Below are 25,421 nucleotides of genomic sequence, written 5' to 3'. Positions count from 1 at the left end.
AACACCGCTCTGTTTCCCGCGGTTGAAGTATTTCGATGTAATTGAAAATTTCATGCTATTAACTCTCCAACGATAATTGGTCGCATATGCGTTTATTGCGAGATTGATTTCCAGTACAATGGTTTCTCCAGTATAAAACAAGCGCAGATTCAAACACGCGGACCGATTTCGCATTTATTTCTATATTTCTTCGTATATTTGTCGTAATTAATTTATTTCGTTAGTGACGGAGCAATATACATATTGTGTCATGTGTCTGCGTTTTAACCGCATTCTTTCTGGTTTTCCTAATATGAAAATAAATATATTCCATTTTTATCTCTACAATTATAAATTACATATCTAACATTATATACAAATTTTTTCCTTCAATTTACATAAAAGTATCTTTTTAATAGTTAGCAATAGTTAGTTTTAATAGTATTGTTTTATACACTTGCAGACTGTAAATATATATTATGTATTTCTTTTCGTTTAAAAGCTCAAGTCGAAGTAATGATCTCACATTTTTTATTTAAGAAAGAGATTACAATTCATTTAGAGAAAAGATAGCAGCATTATATTTCAAGTAGAGAAAGAGAGAACGCCATATCATCCGATTTATTGCAATGACAGACGATTTTGAAAAAAATCGTGAAAAAAGTGAGAACGGATGAACCTTGCACTTTGCAAGCAAGAAATGTGCCGTGAAACGAACGTCAATTCGATCGGATCTTGATTGCTACGATATATTCGCTCGCTTGCCGTAAGAAGAAACGCGATAGTTCATTGCACTAGGTCAAATATTTTTGCCGTATCCATGGACTCACGGCGTTATATACTCCAGAAAATAATCGCCTCCATAACTGTAGATCTGTTCTGCTAGATACCTAGTTAAAGAAAAAAAATCTAGATTTCTATTTCGATTTAGTTCGTTCATGTAGTCCGAATAAATTTACATGTCAAATCTAAAGATGCGAAGATAACAGGTCTTGTATGTATTCAGATGTATATGCATATATTTTGTGATAAATGCGTAGCAACTAATAAAACAGTGAAGTAAAAATAAATCGCCATTGATCGCGCAAGTGTAACAGTTATTAGAGCGTAAGTCAACATCCTATGTCTCGGATGCGATAAAAACTGTTTCCTGTATATTACAATAGCTATAAATTTTACATACTTTTATATTTTAAATTAAACAAACTATCGAGTTAATTTTATGGAATTGTACATAATTTAACCAGGGTTGGCAACATTATCTCGTAAAAATAAATAACTCGTTATCGTTTTTTTTCCTAAAAAGTAACTCGTTATCATTACTCGTTATAGATTTGCAAAAATAACTCGTTACCGTTACGGTTTTTCAAAATATAACGAATCGTTTCTTTTTCGTTACTTTCTTTTCTTGACACTAATAGAATATTATAGCATTTTTCATTGGCAGAACTTGTGCGCATTCAGTGCACATTAAAGCCGTTGTACACAACTGTAAATGTGATATCTCAATTGACAAAGTATATTTTATCAAATAGCATAATAAAACGAGGATTTCGCGGTTTAACTCGTTTCTATATTTTTATTAACCATACATATTTATACGTCGATGGTACAGCAGCTTTAAAGTGCACTGAATGTGCACTAGTTCTACTAATGAAAAACGCTATTATATGTGTAATTAGATAAATTCCCGCGATAAATACACAAAAGAGATCAGAATTCTATTTTTTAATAGAGGAATAAACTCAAAAACTGATAAATGTATATACGCTCTAGTTATGATTAAAATTTTTATGTAAATAGAAATAAAGTAACGATAAAAGTAACTAGTGAATTACCATAGGTAATAAAAACTAAAAAAGTTTTAAAAATAATTTCATTGTTTTTTATTATTATTTTACTGAAAAATATATTATACTCTATTATATTTAAAAAATCAAAGTTTTAATCACTTAAATTCCTAAACAGAAAAATTTACTTGAAATAGATTATAAAAGCATCATTGGTATATTATTTCTGAACATCGCATATCCGAGCTGCATAGATCTTACGAGATAACAGAATCGAAAGAGAGAAACGATAAAACGATACATATCCGTATATACGTCGTAACGATATTTCCTTTACCACCGATGTAGAGAAACAGTATTTCTCCAGGGAAGCGAAATTGGATCCAGCGTTAACCTCAACGGAAGACTCTCCGAGCTTCTTTGAGGTGACGACAGAGTTGAAGATAATGCAGAGGAACTTGCAGTTATTCAGATGCTCACATACAAGCTTGGGATGTATAATTCCATTACAGACAAGATGCTTCGAGATGTTCCCTCGAGATTCTTCAAAGAATCGGAACCAATGAGAGAGAGAAGCTGTATTATTCCTTACGTAAGAACTGGTATCCCCTATTGCGGTATAATTGCTCAAGACACAATTGTTGAATTATTATGGTGAAAGTGGTGCAAGCCCGTAATTTGCTTTCAAGTAGACTTTGAATATAAAGTTGTATTTTAAGAATCTTACAAATTATGAATTCATTCCGTTCTTGCTTTCAATTACTACCTGTTTAAATTTAAAATAAACTGTTAGGTTAACAATAACAATGTATGTACAATATGTATTTTATGTAAAATATATTAAATTTAAAAAAATGTGATTTAATATATTATTTTGACAATTTTATAAACTCCTAATATCTTACAAAAAAATATATATAATATATAGTTTCAAATTTTTTAATATCTTAATACAAATATTTTTTAAAACAATTTATAACTGTTAAATTTATAACTGTTAAAATTGAAAATACCAGTATATTTGTTTTGAACATAAAGTATCAAAACTATGATATTGCTTTCATTGTTATTCTCTCCTCTCCAAGCTTTCGAAAAGAATTCTACAGCTTGGATGATTGAGAAGAAAAACTTGAAAATTCTACAAATAATCCTGTTCGATTTCAGTTGTCGATTGTCTCGAAATAGAAAGCACAGTGATGGTAAAAAGTACATCATAGTCTATCAATACTCATTTTCATCAAATCGAATTGTTCGCTTATATCTATTCTATAATTTCTAACGCTTTCAGAAAATCAATTGAAACCGAGATTGAAACCGTCTGATCAAATTTTGCGTTGTGCAATGATTCTTTCATATAACATAATTTATATCATAGGCTGTTATAAAAGAAATGCAAAAAGATTAAATATTCTACATATTATATTCGATATTACGGAATGTCATCGGCACCCGCCATCATTGTACTAAATATCTAATTAACCCTCTAATGCGCTTTACGAACTTCGTACATTGTAAGATCAAAGTGAGTAACCTGTGGGCGAATTGTAATTGTCTTTTAAAAAACTTAATGGATCTCTCTCAGTCTAATAATTCTAATATTATATATCTCAATGAATATAACCTCGAGTAATATTTTATATCTCAATGATAAACTCTGAAATTGATATCCTATTTAAGTTCGTTTAAAATAAATTAAGAAATAATTATTATTACAATTCAATTCCCTTCTCTAAGCTTTAATTTATTAAAACTATTCATCCTAAAATTTTCATCCTAAAATAAAACTGTCACTGTTCAATTTCATATTCTCACAAGATTAAATCATTATTCCAGAAGTTCTTTCAAAGACTTTGATAAACAAAAAATAAGTTTGACTCCAAAGAAAGATGGACAATCGGATAAAATCATTGATTTATTTCGCAGTATTGTTTAGAGAAATCACTGCATAAATCTTTCAATCATGAAAAATAGCGACAATTTCGAAGCAATGTCTGACATTGTGGACCATCTCCCCAGATACATAAAGCAACTCAATCTTCGATTTTTCCGCACTGGCTGACGACAATCCGCGAAGCGCCAGTCAATTCGTTGTCGTCGTCATTGTCGTCTACGGGACACAGGTGCGCGCAATGAACCCGAAATTACGGTACGGCGACGACAGCTATCGTTTCGTCGTATTCTTCTCAGCCCCTCGTATTGGATTCCGTCTCACGGCTGGTGGAATTCGCTAACTTTAACGAGGCAACTTGGAAAGTGCTACGAGCGCAAAGCGAGGCTGTCCCTCTCCCTCTCTCTATTGGATTTCAGTTATCGAGCGTTTCGTGCGGCTTCCTCTACCTGGCTTTTACGAGTAAAATGTAACCTCAGATCGTGCGTTCGAAATACTCTCTCCCAGGACACGTATTGCCAGCTATAAAGTTCGTTCTTCCCTCTTCTCTCCGCCATGTAGGAATTCAATTTCTCAATTGAAAGCGGATTTTTATCATTCGCCCACTAGATCGTTTATCTGGAATGCGACGCAATTGGAAAAATTCGCCATCCATCTGCATTCATCGCGTAAATCCATATCTGAACAGCGCTTTGCAGACACGTAAATTTAAAAAGTTATGTTCGGGAGAAGTCAGCAAAATATTCACAAGGCGTTTTGCCTTACAATCGTGAAATAATTTCATTGTAAGAATATAAAGTAGAGAGGCAAAGATATTATTTTTTTGCGTGCTTTTCATCGAAGTAAAACAAAGCGAAGTAAAATGCTTTTATCGAATAACGCTTTTGCGAACGCAAAGTGTTATTATTAATTAGAGGGAATCCAAGGAAGTCCATCCAAAGTCATCAGAGTGCCTCCTTTTTATCATGTTGGCCTATTCTCGACTCCTGAGGGAAATTAATCGACGAGACGAAGGAGTTCAAGAAAGTCGACTTTTAACGACTATCTTCGTTAATGATCCCCGCGAAGAGTACCCTAAAGCGAACTTTAATCCGTCTATATAACCACCACGTCGCGTCGTACCGGACGTCGTGTCTTATGAACCGAAAGACAAGATGAAGATGACTCTTGGGCGTCACTTATCTCCGTAAGAAAAAACTTCCGCGTTCGTTATCGGCACGAGGAATCAAATTTAAATTATATCTTGTCTCGCGCGTGCATCTCCCCTTACGTGCTTCTCTGTTAATCCTGAGAATTGCAAAAAGTGCACCGCGCCATTTTCAGGACTCATCTCTCTCTTTCCTCCTCTCGTTATTTTCAGAAAGATCGTTTATGCGCAAAAATATTTTTCTTCCAAATAAAAACGCTGACTACATACTAGTAGTATATCGAAATCCGATATGTGTATGAAAGGTAACGTAAGTACACACCTCTATTTTTCCAGTTTTCATCTTCTGAAGATATTTTAACGTATTTCCGCAAAGATGGAGAATTTCGTTTTCAAATTGACATGAGTAGCGCGACCAAATTACTTTCAAATTCTTTTCCTCCATAAGAAAAAAATAATATAATCGAACTCTAATATCAAATAATATTTAATTTATTAAGCGCTAATATTTATTCAATATCTTCAAATATTACCCAATATTACAGCTAGGGATTATTACGTATGTATAATCGTATGCTAATACAGATCTGCTATTCAGTGATACATAGTCCTCGTCAGGAACGCATTAATGCACATAGATAATAACTAGCTAGCATTAAACTATCACTTTGAATCGATTAGCATACAAATGTTCAATATTTACGGAACAAATGAAACACATGCGCGACAAAGAGAAAGGAAATAAATTATAAACAAGTGCAAAGCAAGTGCAAATAATTGAATGCAAAATAACACGGCTGACACAAAACCAATGAATAGTATATAGTATAAATTTACCAAAAAAGAATGATTTTGCTGAAATATTTATCTAGATTTTTAGATATATAAATAATTAAAAAAAAATTTTTTACTAAAAGTTTTATGTAGTAGATTATTTTGTTGTTGATTTTTATAAATAATTTTATTAGATCAAACGAAATAATTATGTAATAGGAAATTCAAGCATAATGAGCATGATGTTAAAAATTTTGATATTCTATCAATCAATTTGAATGTTCTACAATTATTTTGATAGTTCAACAAAATTTTTATTTTCAAATCTATTCCTAGTTTAATTTTTATTTCAGCAAAATCATTTTTTCTGTATGTACTAAGAAAATTTAAGCTTCTTCGAATGTTTTTAAACTGATTATAAAAATTCATCGTTTCGCATTAGTAAGAATGGATTTGAATTTTATTTTTTTATCATTCAAATAATTCTTTTACGTGTATCAAATCGTTTTAGCGAACTTCTGACCAGCACTAATTGGAACGCGTTTAAACTTGCATGCGAATTCGATTCGAACTGTATGTGGCAATGGCAAACTTGGATACATATCCGCCGGATACATACTCTGAGAAACTTTATACATATAAAGTAAAATGCAACAACTTTAGTGACATAGCATATCTTAATCGGTGAAACTTTTATCTCGAATACGAAATAGCGACCAATTTACTTTTAGTACTTAAACGATAACGTGTGTTATCAAAAACCACTTTTCGTGTTTTGCCTTTTTTATTAACATTGACCGCCTCATAAACGGCGACTCGACGATGGTCTGCAATTTGGTCGCCGGTCGAAAGCGTTGTTGTCGGTGTTTTTCTTTCCTTTTTCCTCGAGCCATGTGCGACCGCTATCGCAAGTGAATTCTCAAACGAACGAATGTCGATATGAAATGGCGAACACGGTTCGTCGTATTTCGGCGGTTAATCATCCAAGTGTCGTGATGCGAGTAGACACGACGGTATCCCGTTGTGTCCGCAAAAGATCGAAATTGTTCAACCCGCGGTCGGTGTAGCGTCCAAACAGAATGGACTGTTGGTGGACATTTTGGTTAACACATTAATATTGAAATAATATGGTGCAAAGCACATATCGGAAAAGTTGAAGTAACTCGACACTCCGGTCGACATTTCAGCAAAGCTATGCGTAATATTATTCATTTCCTCTTGAATATTCTATTAGAATACATTAATTAAAAATGTATATATCACATTATTATACAATTATATATTATAATTCTATAATCAGTTATTGTAATTTATTAAAAATTTATCACAGAATTAATTAGACGAAACAAGATGTATATATTACATAATTATTACACAATTATATATTATAATTCTATAATCAGTTATTAAAAACTTATTAAAAATTCATCACAGAATTAATTAGACGAAACAAGATATAGTTAATTAAAAAATTAAATATCTATTTTTAAAAAATATCAAGGTACATGTCGTATATTCTAAAATGAAAACATAACAACAGTTTTCGCCAGTTGATACGTGAGTAAATCGTCTTAATTCTATATGTTCCGAAAGGTTATTCGTTACTGACCTATATTGGACTCTCAAAAGGGCTCTGCAGTAATATTGATCACATGTATTTTGATACAGAGTGACCGTAAACTAGCAGTGTAAATCAGCGATGACCGAAATAGCACTTCCGATAGATTCGGAACAGGGACGATAGATAGAATGCAGAGGTCGCGGTAAAATGTTTCGGAGCAAAAAGCGGATGACACGATGGAGATCGCGTGACCGCCGCGCAACGTCGACATAAATTATTTATGAATTACAGTGCCTGGTCATCGGTGCGAGAGTGTAGGCGAGTAAGATCTGAAAGACCATACGTGCACAAATATATACATGCACGAAGCACACTCACACACATGCATACATATCCACACGCATGCGCATATGTATGTATGTGTGTGAGTGTGCTTTGTGCATGTATATATTTGTACAGTGTGACTTGTAGAAGCCGCATTCTGGAAGGTAATGTTCGTCATCGCTGATGATACTCGACAAGAAAAGGACGGAAAGAAAAGGAGTCAGGGACGGAGTCAGGGAGAACTTATCTTAGAAAGACATGTTAGAATCTGTGAAATGACCACAAAGTTTCTCCATAAGTTAATTCCTAAGCATGTGGGTTACGTGCGTCAATATAGTTACGTCGATGGTATTCTGCGCGTGGCGAATGCATAGGGACTGCTAACTTCGCGCATCTTTTAAATCGCCATCAGCCACAGATTTTCTACATCGGTAACGAATAGCCTTTCGGATTGTTTAATATGTTTTTCTTTTCAATAATTATTTTTTATAAGCTTTTAAATATGTAATTATATTGAAAACTGCTATAAAATAGCATTATATTAATTAAAATTTTGTTTTTTTAGAAATATTATCATAATAAGCTACTTAATGTGCTTAGGCCTGGTTCCACCAACGTTACTTTGATTTTAAGCAAAACTTAAAACTCTCTCTGTCTCGTTTTAAAGCAAAAAAGAGATTGAGACAGAGAGAGTTATAAGCCTTGCTTAATTAAAGTCAAAGTAACGTTGGTGCAATCGGGCCTTATTCCATTTAATATTTGTTTCGTTTCTACTTACTTTTTTCAAAAAATTATGATTAAAATCTATACCCATAATTTCTCAAACAATAATAATAAATAGGAAAACAATAATATATTGTTAATAATGGTGATTTTAATTAGGGTATAAAAACATCAGATGATCGTTTACGTATTCTCTAAAAGTGAATCAGTGTATTATCACTGACTTCAGTACTATACTTGTAACTGTAATATCAGCGAATATTTACTGTTTTTCAGTAACAATACACTGATTCATTTTGAGAAGTTATGTTTTCTACAGATTGAATATGCAGAAAATCATAATCTCTAAAGTGAATCAGTGTATTATTACTGAAAAACAGTAAATATTCGCTGATGACTTCAGTGCTACACTTATAACTGATATAATTAGTAATAATACACTAATTCATTTTTAAAGAGTAAAAAAAATCAGGTGACTACTGTCGGCTTAATATTCAAACCAATTCAGAACTGACGCCTCAGCTACTTTTTAATTAAAAATTAAAAGAAAAAGAACAAGAGTATATAGTTGAGAATAAAGAATGTCATACTTATAATTAAAGTTTTAATATTAAGAGTAGACCTGTATCGCTGATAATTATCTGTCAAAATCTAATTGAGCAATTCGTAAATAGCTTACAACTGAAACGTATACGCGACTTTTTAAGAACTACAATACGATAATATAAAGCGCAATTTCATAAATACTAATAATTCTAACAGAAGCGTACAGAGAAAAGATAGTTACGGTAACGCGATGCAATTTATCGCAAATAGCGCGTGTCGTAAATTTCATCGAATACAGACACGAAATCGCACTTATACTGTTACTACTGTTAGAAAAGACATGGAGTTAACACGATTACAGCATGGCAATAACGCTTATAAGTATATTATAAAAATACTCATTGTTGACCGCGATAGAGAGATAAAGTATCTTTACGAACTCAACCGTGCACGCAATTTTTTCACGCTCGGAGGAACACGTCGCGATTGTCTCGAAAGAAACGACCGTGTAACTTTTACTTCGTGATTAAATTAAAAGCCACAGCTTAAAAAGATGGAAATCTCTCTAAAGCACATTACGTGCTATACATATAATTTATATACTTTTCCGGTCATTATTTAATGCGAAATTTTTCCGTATCGTTACGTTCAGTATAATAACGACATTATTCCTTCGCGAATATTTTCACTCTACAAAAAATTTATCGACACTGTCTCTTCGATCGTCGCAAAAAAAGGATTTTAAACGGTTTATGCGATATACTAAAAAATTGTACCTAGAGACAATATTCTAAAACTCTCTGGACCAAGCAGCGGATGCTGGCATGTTGTTTTGTTCGCGCTTTAATCTCTACGTTTGTACTTCGGAACCCGTGCAGCAAAACTGTAAAGTTCTCGTGAAATGTAAACACAACGCGATGAGAAAAGAAATATACCTATATTCCGCTCGTTGCTTGCGATACAATGGCATATTTTGTCAAGTAACGCTTCGATGCGCGTTTCAATTTGTTACGACACGCACAACAAGAAACGTCTGTTTCACACGTCGCGTACTAATTATAACTTAAATTAGAGAAGTTCCTTGATAATGAATGCAAGAATGCGTGCGAAACATCGCTATAATATTCTTGCCATTTTATGAAATCATGAAAATGTAAAATGAATCATCAAGTACAAATCGCAGCGAGGATAAAGTAATTATGTGATAATTAAAATTCTGGCATAATAACAGTAATTATTCTTTCATATCTAGCATAATTTTAAAAGATTTGCTCAGGTTATTTTAACGTCAAATCCAAAAAGCTTTTAGTGTATATTTTAAATATATAAAGATGATATTAATATAGAAACTCACACATTTTATAAGTCTAATGCACAAAAGTCGACATTATTTATGGCATTGGTAAAGAAGAAAACAGTTGGCGAATTACTCAGATTCAAAGACGAATTAACTACTCGTTATCAGCAGTTGGCGGCTATTTTTCGCTAGACGATATATATATATATATATATATATATACGGGTTGATTTCTATCGGAACGAAGTCGAACTATTATGCGAGGCAGAACGGGGAATTGGAACGAGCAGATTCGTTCGAATGGGCCGACCGTACTACAATCGGGCCTGGATTTTCTCCAAGACGAGGACTTTCGTCGGTTGGATAAAAAGAAGAGGAAAAAAAACGAAAAATGGGAGAAAAGTTTCCCGTCCCGATGAAAACCGTTGGACAGGTATTAAGAAAGCACTCGTCGCGACCGTACGAACTTTGCCGTGCCATTTCAAAGATTGGATTCTTATTGAGGATTTCATCGTATCAATCGTCGTTTCCTGGCGACGAGACGAGTTCCTTTCGCGATCCGAGATATGCTCGCTGATGGATATGAGCGTAACACAGAAAAGATTATATGGAAAACGAGCATCTAAATCCTAGATGCTTGACTGGCAATATTCAATATTCGATACAAGAAAACTCAATGAACTTTCAAAGAAAACTAAAATTTTGCCAAATGTTTCATTCATAATTATCAATTTTACTGTGTTACGTAAACTTTTACTGATATGTTCACTTCTTTCTTAAACTTTTGACATAAATATATTTTTCCTTGCAAGTACTTTAAACAATTCTAAAAGTATGTAACGTTTAATTGCAATTTATTTTAATTAAAAAAAAAATATTTGATACGTTTCCCAATTTTTACTCAAATTTATATGAAAAAATCTTAGTAAAAGTTTAGTAAAAATAATATGAAGAAATTGTACTCACTTTAAGAAGGAAGCAAAACGTTCACGTGTTTTAGATCTAATCTTCTTTTTATCTAAAACAAAAAAGGAACACAAAATTAATAAAATTCAAATCATGAAAAAGATAAACATGTAAATATAAAACAACTTTGTTTATGATATTATATCAAAAGTCACGTTTCTACGAAAGTGATACCAAAAATGCTTAAAATCACATACTTATATTATTCAACTAATTAACATTTTACAATACATCGATAAATAACCTAAATTTATCGCTGAATATCGATATATATAAGTTCCATAATATAGAGTTAACAGTTTTCAAAAATCGCAAAAGCGATTATTTTCACTGTCGTTAATTGTTCATCTTTTCATTATTTTATCAAGATATTTTTATCTCCTCCTGAGTTATTTTAAAATGTTTATTATTTATATCTTAAGGGAATCCTAAAGCGAAGCTCCAACTCCGACAAAGTTCCTACATGTCACTGTTTTTCCAGCGCATCGACATATCTTTATATACTACACACCAATATCTCACGCAACCTATGATACATTCAGTCGCACATTCGTGTCAATTTTCGTATAATAAATTCGTCGCGATAAAGCGTTTAAGTCTGATTCTAAGAACTCGACGTTATTTGTTCGTGCAAACTATGTGTTTGTGTATTATTTCGTAAGTACGGGTCGCAAACTTTCGTACCAAACAAATGTTATCACAACTTGACAGTCTGAGACGCCATGTCACACAAAGTAATGGCAAAAAATATATAAATTTTTGGCCGTTCTCGGCATAAACTCCACCTCACAAACACGTATTAATGCATATACTTTAATCCTGGAAGAGGATTTTCGAATCTCTAAAAAAAAAAGTTACTTTTTTCCTCTTTTACTGATTTGAAAATCCTTTTCCAGGATTAAAGTATACGCATTAATACGTGTCTGTGAGATGGAGTCTATGCTGAGAACGACAAAAAATTTCGAAAATGAGATCTTCTTTATAATTTCTTAGTCCAATATGGCGCTCCAGAGCTGTTAACGTCGTGGCAACATTTGCTCCATATAAAAGTTGTGCAATCTGTACTTATAAAATAGTAGTCCACGGACTAGTAGTTTGCATGAAGAAACAGTGAGAAGTTCTTAAAATTGGACTTAGACGTCTAATTAAAACATAATTGTTATACGAAAATGTATGTATGGCGTGCGTGAGTGAGATATTGATATAGTGATGTGTCAATGACGTAAATCGTCTGTGTAAGTGTTATTCTCAATGACTAGTCTTTAGGATCTCCTTAAAGATTGAAATACAAAAAATAGCAATTTTTTTCTTCTAATGAGAAGGAATGAACAACGTTCAATTTATTTTTCAAATTATGACTCGATCGTTAAATTGCATTATTATCTAATTGAGAGACATTCTTTTCTTTTACACTGTTTCATCATTGATTCTTGTGATTAGAATGCGAAATCGTTAGAATAATACAACGAGCAATGTTCGAAGGACAAGGGGTTTTCCCCATCGACGGGAAAAATTGCAAATAAATAGCAGTTATAAATGCGCGCTATCGTCGTATTATTATGCCACTTTCGCATGGCATGACTAGCACGAAATAACGCCACGTAATACAGCGAAATACGCTTATGTGCGTGTAGGAGGAAAAGATTTTAATAAAGTACGCCGAGTTCAAGATTCGCGATATAAAATGGCTTGGAATGACGAACTGAAACGTGATGTTGAAATGATGAGAGAGAGAATTCATGGAAATTGTACATTCCGTAGAATTATTTCATAAAAAGAAAAAATTCAGCTAAATCTCACATTCAGATGTATACAGAAGTTTTTTAATTTCTTTCAGATGTATAAAAAATTTTTTTGTAATTTAAATTGAAATTATAATTCCTATTTCTCAGCGTTTTTTAATTAATCTAAAATAATAATGCAAGCAATACGATAATGATTGGATATTAAAGTGCAACGGAAGTGCACGTAAAAAGAAACCGACCGTAAGAATCGTAATGATAGTGCAGGCGTATTAATATTTTTTTTTCTCGGCAACCTACACGATGACTTTTATTTTGAACAGAAAAAGATAAACATATGGTAAATCCCCGGAGTACGACGAATACGAGTTGCACAGATCCATTCATAGAGTCAACAAAATTTATTTGCCAAACAAATGGCCTTTACCTCCTGCTTTTGATAGATTGTATGAAACCTCCCACGTATCTCCAATAAATTTTTAAAGTTGAAAAAATACGAATATTCGAGCTTTGACATGAGCTGAATACATAAGTTCTTAACGTACAGCTGATATTAAAATTTTTCATGATATACTGGCGGAGTTTCCTATCACTCTTTTTTTTTACGAAAAAGAGGACACGCACAATGAAAAAAAAAACTTGAAGTTTCAGTGCTACTTTCATGAAAATGCGAAATTCTAAATCTTAAATATTTAATTGAAAAATTTACAGAGATTTAAATTTATTTCTGCATATTTAATATCGCAAGATCGGCCGTTGAAAAATAAGTAACTGAAATACGAGATTCAATTTCGCTTTAAAAAGGAGCTATCCCGCTTCTCGAGTACATACACCCAAAACCTGGACTAATGCGATTCTCTTGCGAAACATGAACGCATCCTATTGGACGATGCGATCGCGTCTCTTGTCGCAGGCAGATTCAATTAAACGTCGGGCATCACAGACAACCAATGCGGGAGTATCGAGTCAAAACCGACTCGATTTTCGGCGACGGTACATTATCGAACAAAAGTCCAATTCAAAGCGTTTCCCCAAAATCCCGTTTTTAACAAAAGAGCGAGAAATAGAACGCCATATTAGATCCTCCAGGCTTAATGCAACTTCAGTAGCAAATTTATGAGAAAATTTAAGAATAGAAAAAAAGAATCAAATTCTATAGATTTTTCTTGAATTTTTTCTCAACAAGACTTATCAATTATTTAATAGTTGCAGTCAAATTCTTAATGATTACAGAAAATAAAATAATTAGAGAGATTTGAAAATTCAAACAAGAAGGTAATAATGAGGTTTCAGATAAGAAGCTTCTAGCTCACGATACACATATATGTATATGTATACATATATCATTTTTTCAACCAGTAAATTCGCCTTTTACTTTTGATATTTTTATTCTTCCAATCAGCGATTTACGAGCTATTTCGATTTGGCGATATTGTGCGAATAGGAAAAGAGAAGGTGAATGAGGAAACGAATATATCTTTTTATTGCGACTCTATTTTAATGGATGAACCAACGATGGGACAGTACGTGATAAACAAACGAATCTTGGACAGGAAATTCGATTCGAGAAGTCGTACCGACACGTTTTATTCATGGTGCTTGAGTCTGAATGTCGAGAAGATATTCCCTTCGTTCACGACGTGTTTTATCGCGTAATCAAGCCAAAAGCGAAATCTACGATCTTCGAACTTTCTTCCCCTCCTTCCTCCGCCCTTTCTCTCTTTTAGAGTAAAGGAAAAGGAGTAGAGACTATCTAAACGAGAGACGATCTCCGTTACACGTTTCAAACCGCTCTGAAACCTCATTCTTTGAGGTAATAATACGAGAAACGCGAACTGCCTTTCAGAAATATTTCATATGTACACCACTGCGATCGGAAATATATGTAGCGTGAAATATAAGAATTTTCTGAAGAATTTCCATTTTCATATTATCTATTAATCTATGGATTGATCGAGTTTCAGATGGATTCATTTTTTATAAACAAAACCAAAGATATTTAATCAAAGATATTTAACGATATTATATATTCAGCATCGCAATATTTAACGTATGAAAATACTTATATTACGTTATATATATAATCTTAACCGATACCATATATAATATTTTGATCTTATACATTAAAAAATTGCTTAGCAATTTGATATTTATACATATACTTATATAGGGGAGACTAGGGCTGTATAGTGGACTAATTTTTCAGTTTCGAATTTTTACAGACAAAATTAAGAGACTTATCGAAAAAATGAATTCTACACCAGTTACTACATACATTTGACTTATATTCTACTTATCCCTATAGTTTACTGATCCCGGTCTCCCCTACTTGTTATTTTTTATATACAATTCTTCATATCATTATTTTAAACAGTATCTACTTTATTCGATTCGTCTTTGAAATACCATGTATATCAGGGATCGTCCTTGGGAACGTACGACTCAACGAAATCGAGTTTTCATCCGCTTTATCCGCAGCTTCCGTCGTTCGCTCGATGGAACGCGAAAACCCGCGAGAGGCATCGGTTATATAGAAGAACGGCTTCCACCGTGTCACGAAGGTTGGACCGGTTCCAAGTCGCGAATCGATTGACCCCCAAAACCAATCGGTAACACAGGGTGTGCAAAATCTTTATACTCACGAAGTCTTCTTAAGACTTCTCTAATCAATCCAAAGATAAACTTTTTTTTAATAAAACTGCCGAGAAATCCATAATATTTAAAATACTCGAGTAAGATTAAAACAGAATGCAGACAAATAGTTAATAAAATTAAATGTGAACTTTATTTAAACAAAATTATATTTTATATCATATTTAGTTACTAAAATATCGATTAATGCCAAATAATTAATATTTAGAATTAATAGATTATCGGAAAATAGTATAAATAAAATAAATCACAGTGCAAACACTTAATAAAATTAAATAAGCTTTATTTAAATAGAATTATACTTTATGGCATTTGGTTACTAAAATATTGATTAACGTCAAGTAATTAATATTTGAAATTAACAAATTATCAAAAAATAGTATACCAAATCTCGAGTCAAGATTGATTCAAGAGATAATTTAATGTCAGAATCACTCTGTATATTCTCCGTGGATAACAAAACGAAGAAGCGATAGAAGAGATAACTGCATCGCGAAGCAGCGATCTGTCAGATGGTAGCATTGGCTGACATTTACATGCAGCTGAACAATCGTACGTCATCTCCGCAAGTTGTAAAGTAAAAGTTAGCTTCGTAACAACACGGGCATCGTGCATCAATGATTTCGCTTATACAGAGTGTCTCAAAGCTAACAGGGTGCGAATATGCAACTCTTATACGGAAAGAACGATTTTACTGAAGTATCTAAAAGTTTAGATAGATACAGATCTAAAAATAATTTTGTTGGAATATCAAAATAGTTATGTAGAACGCTCAGTTGGTTGTTCGAATGTCAAAACTTTTGACAACATTGTTCATCGTGCTTAAGTTTTCTACATAATTTTAACGGTCCAACAAAAATTTTTTCAGATCTGTATCTATCTAAATTACAATACAAACTTCAACAAAATTGTTCTTTCTGTGTGTACTTTTATAATATTTAAATTGAATTAAAATCCACATTTATTTATCCAATTTACTCTACATGTGAGAATGATTCTAAATTTAAAAAAATATAAAATATATATAACTTTTGCCTCGCAAGCTTCTGTGACGAAAAAAACTGAACTTTATTCGATACACCTGCCTACATACATTGTACTACTTTACTCGTGTGCAATAGAACAGATAAGTATCTGGTGGACTTTCATAATATACGACGCGACTATTTGTAGCTATTTAATGGCGATTACGGACGAACTTAACAACGCGAATTATCGCGTTACGTGCTGGTAAACGCGACACGGTGACAGACGGCACGAAATCGTCCGAGTATATCGCGCATTGTAAATAACGTCTTTTTAAAAATACACTGTATTATGATAGTGGCGGACGGAGCTATTTCGTAAACGTACGGATCGCGTGTGCGTTTACAATGTCTACGACAGAGTCCAGATAACAAAATCCACTTAATATTAATAGCAAACATTGTGTTCATAGTCCTAAAAGTGTTGTCTCATTAACACCAAGAATCGTTTGATCCTCTAATAAGAATTATCTTTATATATTTAAAAATCCTGGACATTAGAATACAAAATTGTATACATAAAAATAATGTATTTTGCATTAATTCTCTCTGCTTTTAAACTTCTTGTTTAAATCATATAAAGATAATATATAAAAATACACAGCTGATATATCAATTTTAAAAATATCAATGTAAAACTTTTCAATTGTACATTTCGTATCCTCGAAAATCATCTAAAGATCTAAACAGGTATTTTATATACATATAATGCACGCTTAATTCAATATACATAAAATATTTTTATATATTTCAGTGTAAATTAGCGCGCGCGCGCGCGCGCGCGTGTGTGTGTGTGTGTCGTGACTCCTCGAAATTTGCAATATTATCTGTCCCAGCAATTAAAATATAAAAAAACGTTCATACGTTGCATACGCAAAAAAAACCGTTTAATTGCACTTTTCGAATTAATCGAAGGAATTATTGCAAAATTATTGCGCGCCATATAAAAAATGCAATTTGCACTCATTAAGTATAGCCGGATGCGGCAAGTATGTATATATAAACAAAGTATATTTACGTTGCGCGCAGCTGACTGACCGCGACGAACGCATTGCAACGACGATACGTATGATGACGTCGCATCCAGTTTCCTTGTAAACTAGTGCTCGCACAACGCGAAATTAAACTCAAATCGATTCTCCAACTTGTCCACCTCGGCACGTGTCAGCTTCACTCACGTTGCGCAATCCATGTTCGTGCCCGCCTTGCACAACACAGACTTGCGTATATCTCGTCCCGAGAATCTGAATTATCGAATCAACGCGATACGACGTACACGTTACCAAGTAGAGTACAATACTCGCCACAAGCGCGCAGAGATACGATTGAATCAATTTAAATATTATACATACATGCATGGACGTTATTTCAAAAGTCTCGTCTCTTTAGAAGGCACAAGAAATATTCAATAACAATATAAAAATATTACACAACGGTAGCAATAAAAAATATTTTACTATTATTCTGTTGAGTTTTACGAGACTATATCTTCTAAATAAATAAATGAGACGTGCGACTGCAAAATTATTAAAGCTACTTAAATAAACGACTATGAGGAAAACGGGAAAAAACTAAGTTATTTATAGACGAGTTTTTTTTAAAGACAAATATCGATTGTATTATATTATATAAGATGCAAGACATTGAGATTATCCTGTTAAATTTCTGACAAAATATAAAACATGAAACAACCTTTGCTTATCTAAGTCTTTAATTGTTTTTGCAAGTGTAGGATAAATTCAAAAGATACTTTTTTCGTTCATTATTACAATTCCTAATTAATCACAAAACATTTCATTTTAATAGATTACGATAAATCCGTAATTAAAAATTAAAAGTAAGTCTTTTATTAACAGTAAACAAATTTTTCTATTTGGTAAAGCATTTATTTTTTTGGAAAAGTGATGTGGCACTTTTTCAAACTTGGGTAGAAATATATTAGCAGGAAAACGGATTCATGTGGAATATTTGCGTCAAAGTATTGATGCGTTTAACAAATTTTGCAATACTACACGCTTTGCGTCAATGACGAAAAATGTGTATGGTACAAAGTATTCTACGTTTAAATAATTCAAACTTGAACGGCAAATGTTTGAACGCGAATATAGAACCGTCGCAAACGTGTTTTTTATTATTTTTGTATTTAACGAGTTTTGCAATTGCGCGCGCCACGAATATTCGGTTTTTAACAGGTTTTAAACCCAAACGCGTATGTTCTCTTCCGAGAATTGCTATACGTGCATTTTCGGCCGCGATGCGTTCCTGTAAAAATTAAAACAGTACCGGCGTGGAGGAATTCACAATAACTCGTAAAAATATCAAATGCCACGATGTTAGCAGATAATCACGAATGTATACGCACGATTAATGAACGATATCGATCGACATACATTTTAGAAACCGTTGCACAACATTGCAAGGTTTCTTTGATCAAAACGCAATTAAACGATACAGCAAATCGCTATTTAAAATAATATAGATATTATAGTTCAAGTATAGAAAACATATAATAAAAAAGAGATGTCGAAATAAAAATAAAAAATTACACACACGTTTCAAAACATTTGAAAAATGTTTATGTACGTAAATATTTATATTTCTTTATATTTATATATATTATATATATATTTTATTTAAATAAAAGTCAAAAATAAACTTCCTATAATTAAAAAAAAATCAATTATTTTTATAATATTAATATACTAATATTAAAGTAAGATATAAATAATAGTTCCAAAAAAATATCTATGATAATTTTGCAGTTAATTTCTCTTCAATAATATAATAAAACTTCCATAATCTATTCGATATATTATTTACATCATTTTTTATTTATCAATAAAAAAAATACAATGGATTAAATTATTTTTACAAAAATCTCCCTATAAACATAGTTTTATATTCCATATGGAAATATATAAAATTTATCACACGTCATAAATATTTTCGACAATTACTTATATAATCATTCTTTATATTTTGTTATCGTACATTTGACAGCGTTTGTCAGAGCTATATGAATTCAAATCTTCCACACAAAAAACATACAGAGATCCGACTTTTTCTCTGCCCGTGCTAATCTTTTTGCTACATTTACTGTTAGAGACTTGCTCTCTTTTCACGTAAAATGAAAAATACAGCAAAAGTGGGTTATGTCTAAAAATGTTTTCAAAAATCACAACAAGCATGGAATTAATAGGACCATGTCAATTTTTCTTTTGTACATCTATTTATATCAATGGAAATTACAAAATATTAATCTTGAACATCACAGGACAATTTTCTGGCATGATATTTCTCTATTATAATTTAAAAATTATTGTACATATTTATCAGTTTATTGTTTTTATCCTAATTTTTTATACTATTCATTATATATTCCACGAAAAATGTATTATTAAAATTGACATCCGGATTTCTGAAGATTTCATCTGGGATTTCTACAGGGTGTCCGGAAATTAACTCATCAGAATATCATAGCAAGATAGAACGGACTAAACTGAGTCAAAAAGTTTTCATCAGATCATTTTGCAATTTTCGTAATAGTTAATGAAATATTAATTACCAAAAATTGCTCAATATTAGTTTTCAATAATTTTTTACTTAAATATTATCAACTTTACAGAAAAACAGCGAGAGACAAAAATTGTTTATTTTCTTCTCATAAAGTTCTGAGAATTTTTTCAGAATTTTTTGATATTCCGTATTTTCTCATGTCGGTAAAAATAAGAAAATGCAGTACTAAAAAGATGATAAAAAATTCTGAAAAAATTCTTAGGGTTCTGTGAGAAGAAAATAAACAATTTTTGTCTCTTGTAGTTTTTCTGTAAAGTTGATAGTATTTGAATAAAAAATTATTGAAGACCAATATTCAGTGATTTTTAGTATAAATTTATATCTCATTAACTATTGCGAAAATGGCAAAATGATACAGGACTTTTCGACTCAGTTAAGTCCGCTCTATCTTGCTATGATATTCTGATGCGCAAATTTCCAGACACCCTGTATATACCAAATGTAATTAACGTTTGCTGTGCCACTTGACGAGTATCATTTTTGATATTTTTTTATATACGTTTCTTCCAAGTTATTCGTGTAACATTCATAGTCAGAAGTAGTACGTCGTGCATATTTATACAGCATGAATTATAAGAAGGTATACTCACTCTTCTTGCTACGTTCCCTTAAAAGTATACGTGCCATATTAAGATATGTATGCTAAATGAACTCTCGATAAAGACTCATATCGCTGCATATTACTAATCATAAGTGACTCACTGCCAGTCTACACGTACCAAAAATTAATCATTCTACAAATAAATCATCACGCCAGCAATAACATCTGTTTTACGTAATCAATAAATTTTCAAATTTTGACACTAATATAGAATTATTTTTGTCTGTGCGATGTTTCTCTTCGATAACTCGATCAGTTGGTTGCTTACCAACGATGTTATTAATTCAGCAGTTGTAAGATATATGTTCCAAGACGAGAAACTGTGGTATATCAGAGAGACATTGAAAGTTATACGACATAAATTTTGAATTATAGACATTAGAATTATTAGAAATTCTGATTTAGATGTCTAATGCAATGGATATAATTTGGAATTAGAAATAAAAAATTCTAACCAATAAAAAATTCTAAATTAAACATAAATCTCCAAAAGAAATTATTTATATATATATATAAAGTATATTTACAAACTATAATATAGTAATATATTTTAAAAATAATTTATGAAATATAATTCTTTTTCCAAAAAGTTTGCTAAGTAACTGAGAGTTTGCTAAGTAATTAAGACTAAGTACGAAAGCTCGAGATCTTAGAGGGAATTAATAATTTAATAGTCAAATTAATACAATCAATAGTATTTTATCTATTCATCTTTAAAAGATTCTAAGGCGACGTGTCCCTCGAGAACTCGTATAAAATAGACGGCAATTATAAGACCGCGTAATAAATAGGCGAGTTGGTTATTTATTCCCGTCTACAAACTCTCTAAGGACACATAGAGCACGTAAATAAAGAGTACGTGGAATGTAAAGTGTACGTGGTGGCTTATCATCGTGTCGGCTGGAAAGTTCAGGCATATTTTAACCACGGGACGTACTCCAACGACTGAAATACGAGCTTTATTTTCAATATGGTTCTCCCTTTTCACTTAATCAACGCGCCGGAAAGACAAGGGAAACGCTTATTCATTGCAAAGACCGAATAATGAATAAGGATGAAGAAAAGAGAGTCTAATTTAATATTTATTTCATAACAGTAAAGCGAGGTGTTTGTTATTCAAACTATATTAAAATTAGAATTTCTCTGAATTGCAGACGCGATGATAAAAGATTTAAATTAATTTTTCTGTAACAGAGAGATTCAATGTGATCAAAATTGTGTGTGATCGTAAATTTTTTATTTGTGTGTGACTCATTATTTTCATTATCAGTTATTATATGCGTAATTAAATCATATCGAAACCACCACACGTCAAAGATATATTAATGTATTTCCTGTGTTGACCAATTTATGTCGTGCGATATGCATGCCATTGACGTGGAAGCGTACGTAAACAATGCGGTCATATAAGTGCGAAGCAGTAGAGCAGGTGCCGCTACCACAAATGCCAAACGTCGTCTTCATCGTCGTCGTCAATTTAAAGCGACCGTCGACGGGTCGTAATTGGCCCGATAACAATCCGCGATCCGTGAGGCCGGCGGATGCGATTAAACGCGCGCCTGCCATCGTAAGCGAGCCGTGATAAAGCAAACCCGTATGCGGAATAACGATCGTGATCGTGCCATTCCGAAACTCAAACTCGTGCCATTCTGCGGCTCGCTCGGTACGGAGACAATGTATTTCAAGTTGTGTGACCGAGAGTTAAATCAGATTTGGTTGCAAAAAGCAAATTTAAAAAGTAAGAAATCTAAATTTAGATCTTTCCTATTTTCTCTAAGAATTTAGACACTAATAAATTAATAATATGCAAGAATATTTTATGCTATGTATAAATGTACAAAATTGCGATTAACGTTAAAAGTTAATCATGATAAAATAATATCAGATAAAACTAATTAGTAATGGAATAGCATTAAGAATAAATTAAAATCCAAAGATGAGTATGCAAGATATTGTTCAATTTATCATTATATAGAATTTTTAACAGAACTATTTTTTTAACAGGACTTCAATTTACAGTTGAATATCAAAATTTCTTCTTTAACAAAATTCACAATACATACAATCAGATTTGATTAAGGAAAGGTCGAATTCAAACTTGAATTTTACAGAGACTATGATTAAAAGAAAGAGAGAGAGAGAGAGAGAGATCTTCTGATTCTTTATAATATTATTCACTCGATTAATTTTTCAATAAAATGTCCGTATAATAATATTGTACTATTAAAAAGATTCCGATAAATCGGAAGAAAGCCGATTGTTTCGATATTGTCTCCAGTCGTTAATGTTAATCATGATAAAATATATCTATAAAATTAATTATTTAATATTAATCATTATCAATGATATTATCAATGATATTATTAATGATATTATGTATGATATTATCTATAAAAATATATCTATAATTGGTTGTGTAGAAAGTCGCATTGAAACGATAACATATGTAAAGAGTGTAATCTATTTATCTGGGCGAGCTAATAAAACGACACAATGCGCAATTTGGTCATCGTCGATGAATGGACGTAAAGCCCACAAGATATTTTCCACGACATGTTCATGATATAATGGGGAACCAGAGCGTGGCTGAATAGTAACGACGATCGTTCTTCGTGACTCGGTTTGTGCGAGCGCTATGAAAGGCGTAAATCGCTATCGTTTGAACGAGAGCGCGTGACTTTTATACACGTAACACACAATGATAGCAAGAAATATCACCCATCGCAACCATGCAATTCACTTGATATTTCCTCATTTTTTTTTGTATCGTCAATATTCGTTGCAAAATAATTGCTTTTCATGGAAATCTTTCTATCTGAAGAATGATTAATGAGAATAAATATCCCTCTCTTCTCTCTTTTTTTTTTGTTAAGCAAAAAATACGTTCTTTACACGGTTAATCTAATAAAAACTTTCCGCCGTTTTTGTAGGATTGCGTCTCAGGTTACTCTTTCAATATTATGACGGAAGCTCTATTATCGTGGAAAAATTAAAACGTAACGCACAATTGTGAACAATATATTTACAATGGCAGTCGAAAGTACACTGAACCAAAACTGTAACTGTACGTAAATACAATAAAATATTCATTGAATTATGAAAAAATAATGAAAATTGGTCCAATGAATTCTCATCATGATTTAGGTTATAAAACTATTACTAGAATTAATTTCAAAAATGAATATATAATTATATAAATGAATCCAGTTATCAATGAATTAATTACATTAAGTCGGACATTAATTAACGATCGTTCATTGGATCAAAAATGACTAAAATTTTTTTCAGTGTATGCTAAATGTTACTTCAAGAAATGTCGCCGAGAGAGACCCTTTGTAGTCTGCAATGAAGGACTCGAAGTTTAACGATTTCATTTAAAATTCCACGCTAATTTAATTTGACTGCCGTCCTCGACAATTTAATTAAGAATTTTTTAATATCGCAAAACAATCACTTCGCGTGATGCTTTCGGTGCGTCGAGTTGAAATGAAATTTGCACGATATTCGGTGAACCATAAACAAAGAAACGACCGAAATCCAACGCATTGCACACGATCCAACGAGCTTACCGAAACACGCTCGTATATTTCGGACGATAACGCACGCTATGGGATAGCTTGCGGACCTCGAAAAGCATCGGAGAGCGCGCGCTCGGTAATATCCCCGGAGAAACAACGCGCAGTGTGATAAAAAATAATTTACAGGCAAAGTGATGACTTTGCGAGCCATGCGTTCAATTATCGCGCGGCGTGTATACAGTGCGACAGTTCCATGCTGACGTTAGTTAGGGGCGACACGATTTATGACAAGCACGATGAGTGGCCTGTGTTGTGGTCCATTTACACACAACGATTACCAGCACCGACATATAATAGGTATATCGTTATTATTTTGACTCATTAGAGGAGAAAGAGGTCAGTGTTCATAATTATTTAACTGTTTCAAGTACAAACACTTTATCTCACCCAGAAGCCTATATATTTCACATCAACAGAATGCCTCGCTGTCTCAATTTACGAATGGAATAAATGAAAACTAAAAATCAAAATAATTTTAAAGCAATCAAACAATTCAATTAAACAATTATCAAAAGTAAATAACAATGCGAAAAATTCCGTATTAAAAACGTTATGATGTTTTTTATTAATTTACAAGTAGAAGAACTTAAAAAGATACGAAATAACAGATACCTATTTCGAAACAAAATTCTAACAATATTTACTTCAAAGAGAAATTTATAAAATTCATGAAAGCGAAATAGATTAAATATATTAAAAACTGAATAAATACCAGGTGATTTCCTTTACTTAGTTTATCTTACCTCTTTCGTATCTATATTTGCTTTATTAAAAAAGAATCCTTATCAATAAGAAAACAAGATAATATTGCTTATAAATATTTATTGCAAGAAGTAGCTTAAGTGTACTATCAGATAAGTATGAAGAGTATCAAGATAAACACGACAAACGTGCTACTAACATGACAAGTCAATGGAAGCACTACACCGTCAACTTTTATTCTAATAATCAACTTCTTGTTTTGATAATAATGTTATCTGTTAATTAGACAAGCGTGATGCATCGAGTAAATCACATACACGTCACGCCTGTAACGAGAATAAATCAGAATTTCATTTATGCATATTTTCAGATATTCTTAATATTCTACCCGGTGGCAATTAATTTTACTCAATTTTTCCCCGATATTCGCATGGGGAATAATTAGATATGGGAAATCTGTAGAGACAAACGCGAGGTGGAAGTAATAAATCGACGAGTTAAGCGAGACATTACGTGAAAATTGTTGCAATTTACGTGAATTTTTTATCAA

At 32.2% G+C, this 25,421-nt stretch overlaps 1 protein-coding gene across 2 annotated transcripts in view; it reads right to left on the bottom strand.

Moving 5' to 3' along the window:
• Positions 1 to 25,421, bottom strand: part of LOC108732058 (beta-1,4-N-acetylgalactosaminyltransferase bre-4) — a 125,004-nt gene that overhangs the window by 65,147 nt on the left and 34,436 nt on the right. For both annotated transcript variants that reach the window (XM_018462682.1, XM_018462681.1), the window contains exon 3: positions 10,996 to 11,047. The gene's annotated coding sequence lies outside the window, so the exon portion shown is untranslated. The remainder of the gene's footprint in view (positions 1 to 10,995; positions 11,048 to 25,421) is intronic.

This window comes from Mycetomoellerius zeteki, unplaced genomic scaffold, assembly GCF_001594055.1.
Source record: "Mycetomoellerius zeteki isolate Tzet28-1 unplaced genomic scaffold, Tzet1.0 scaffold145, whole genome shotgun sequence".
In the NCBI taxonomy this organism is placed as follows: Eukaryota; Metazoa; Arthropoda; class Insecta; order Hymenoptera; family Formicidae; genus Mycetomoellerius; species Mycetomoellerius zeteki.
The sequence above is the reverse complement of the archived record's forward strand: the minus strand, read 5'-3'. Positions and strand labels throughout refer to the sequence as shown.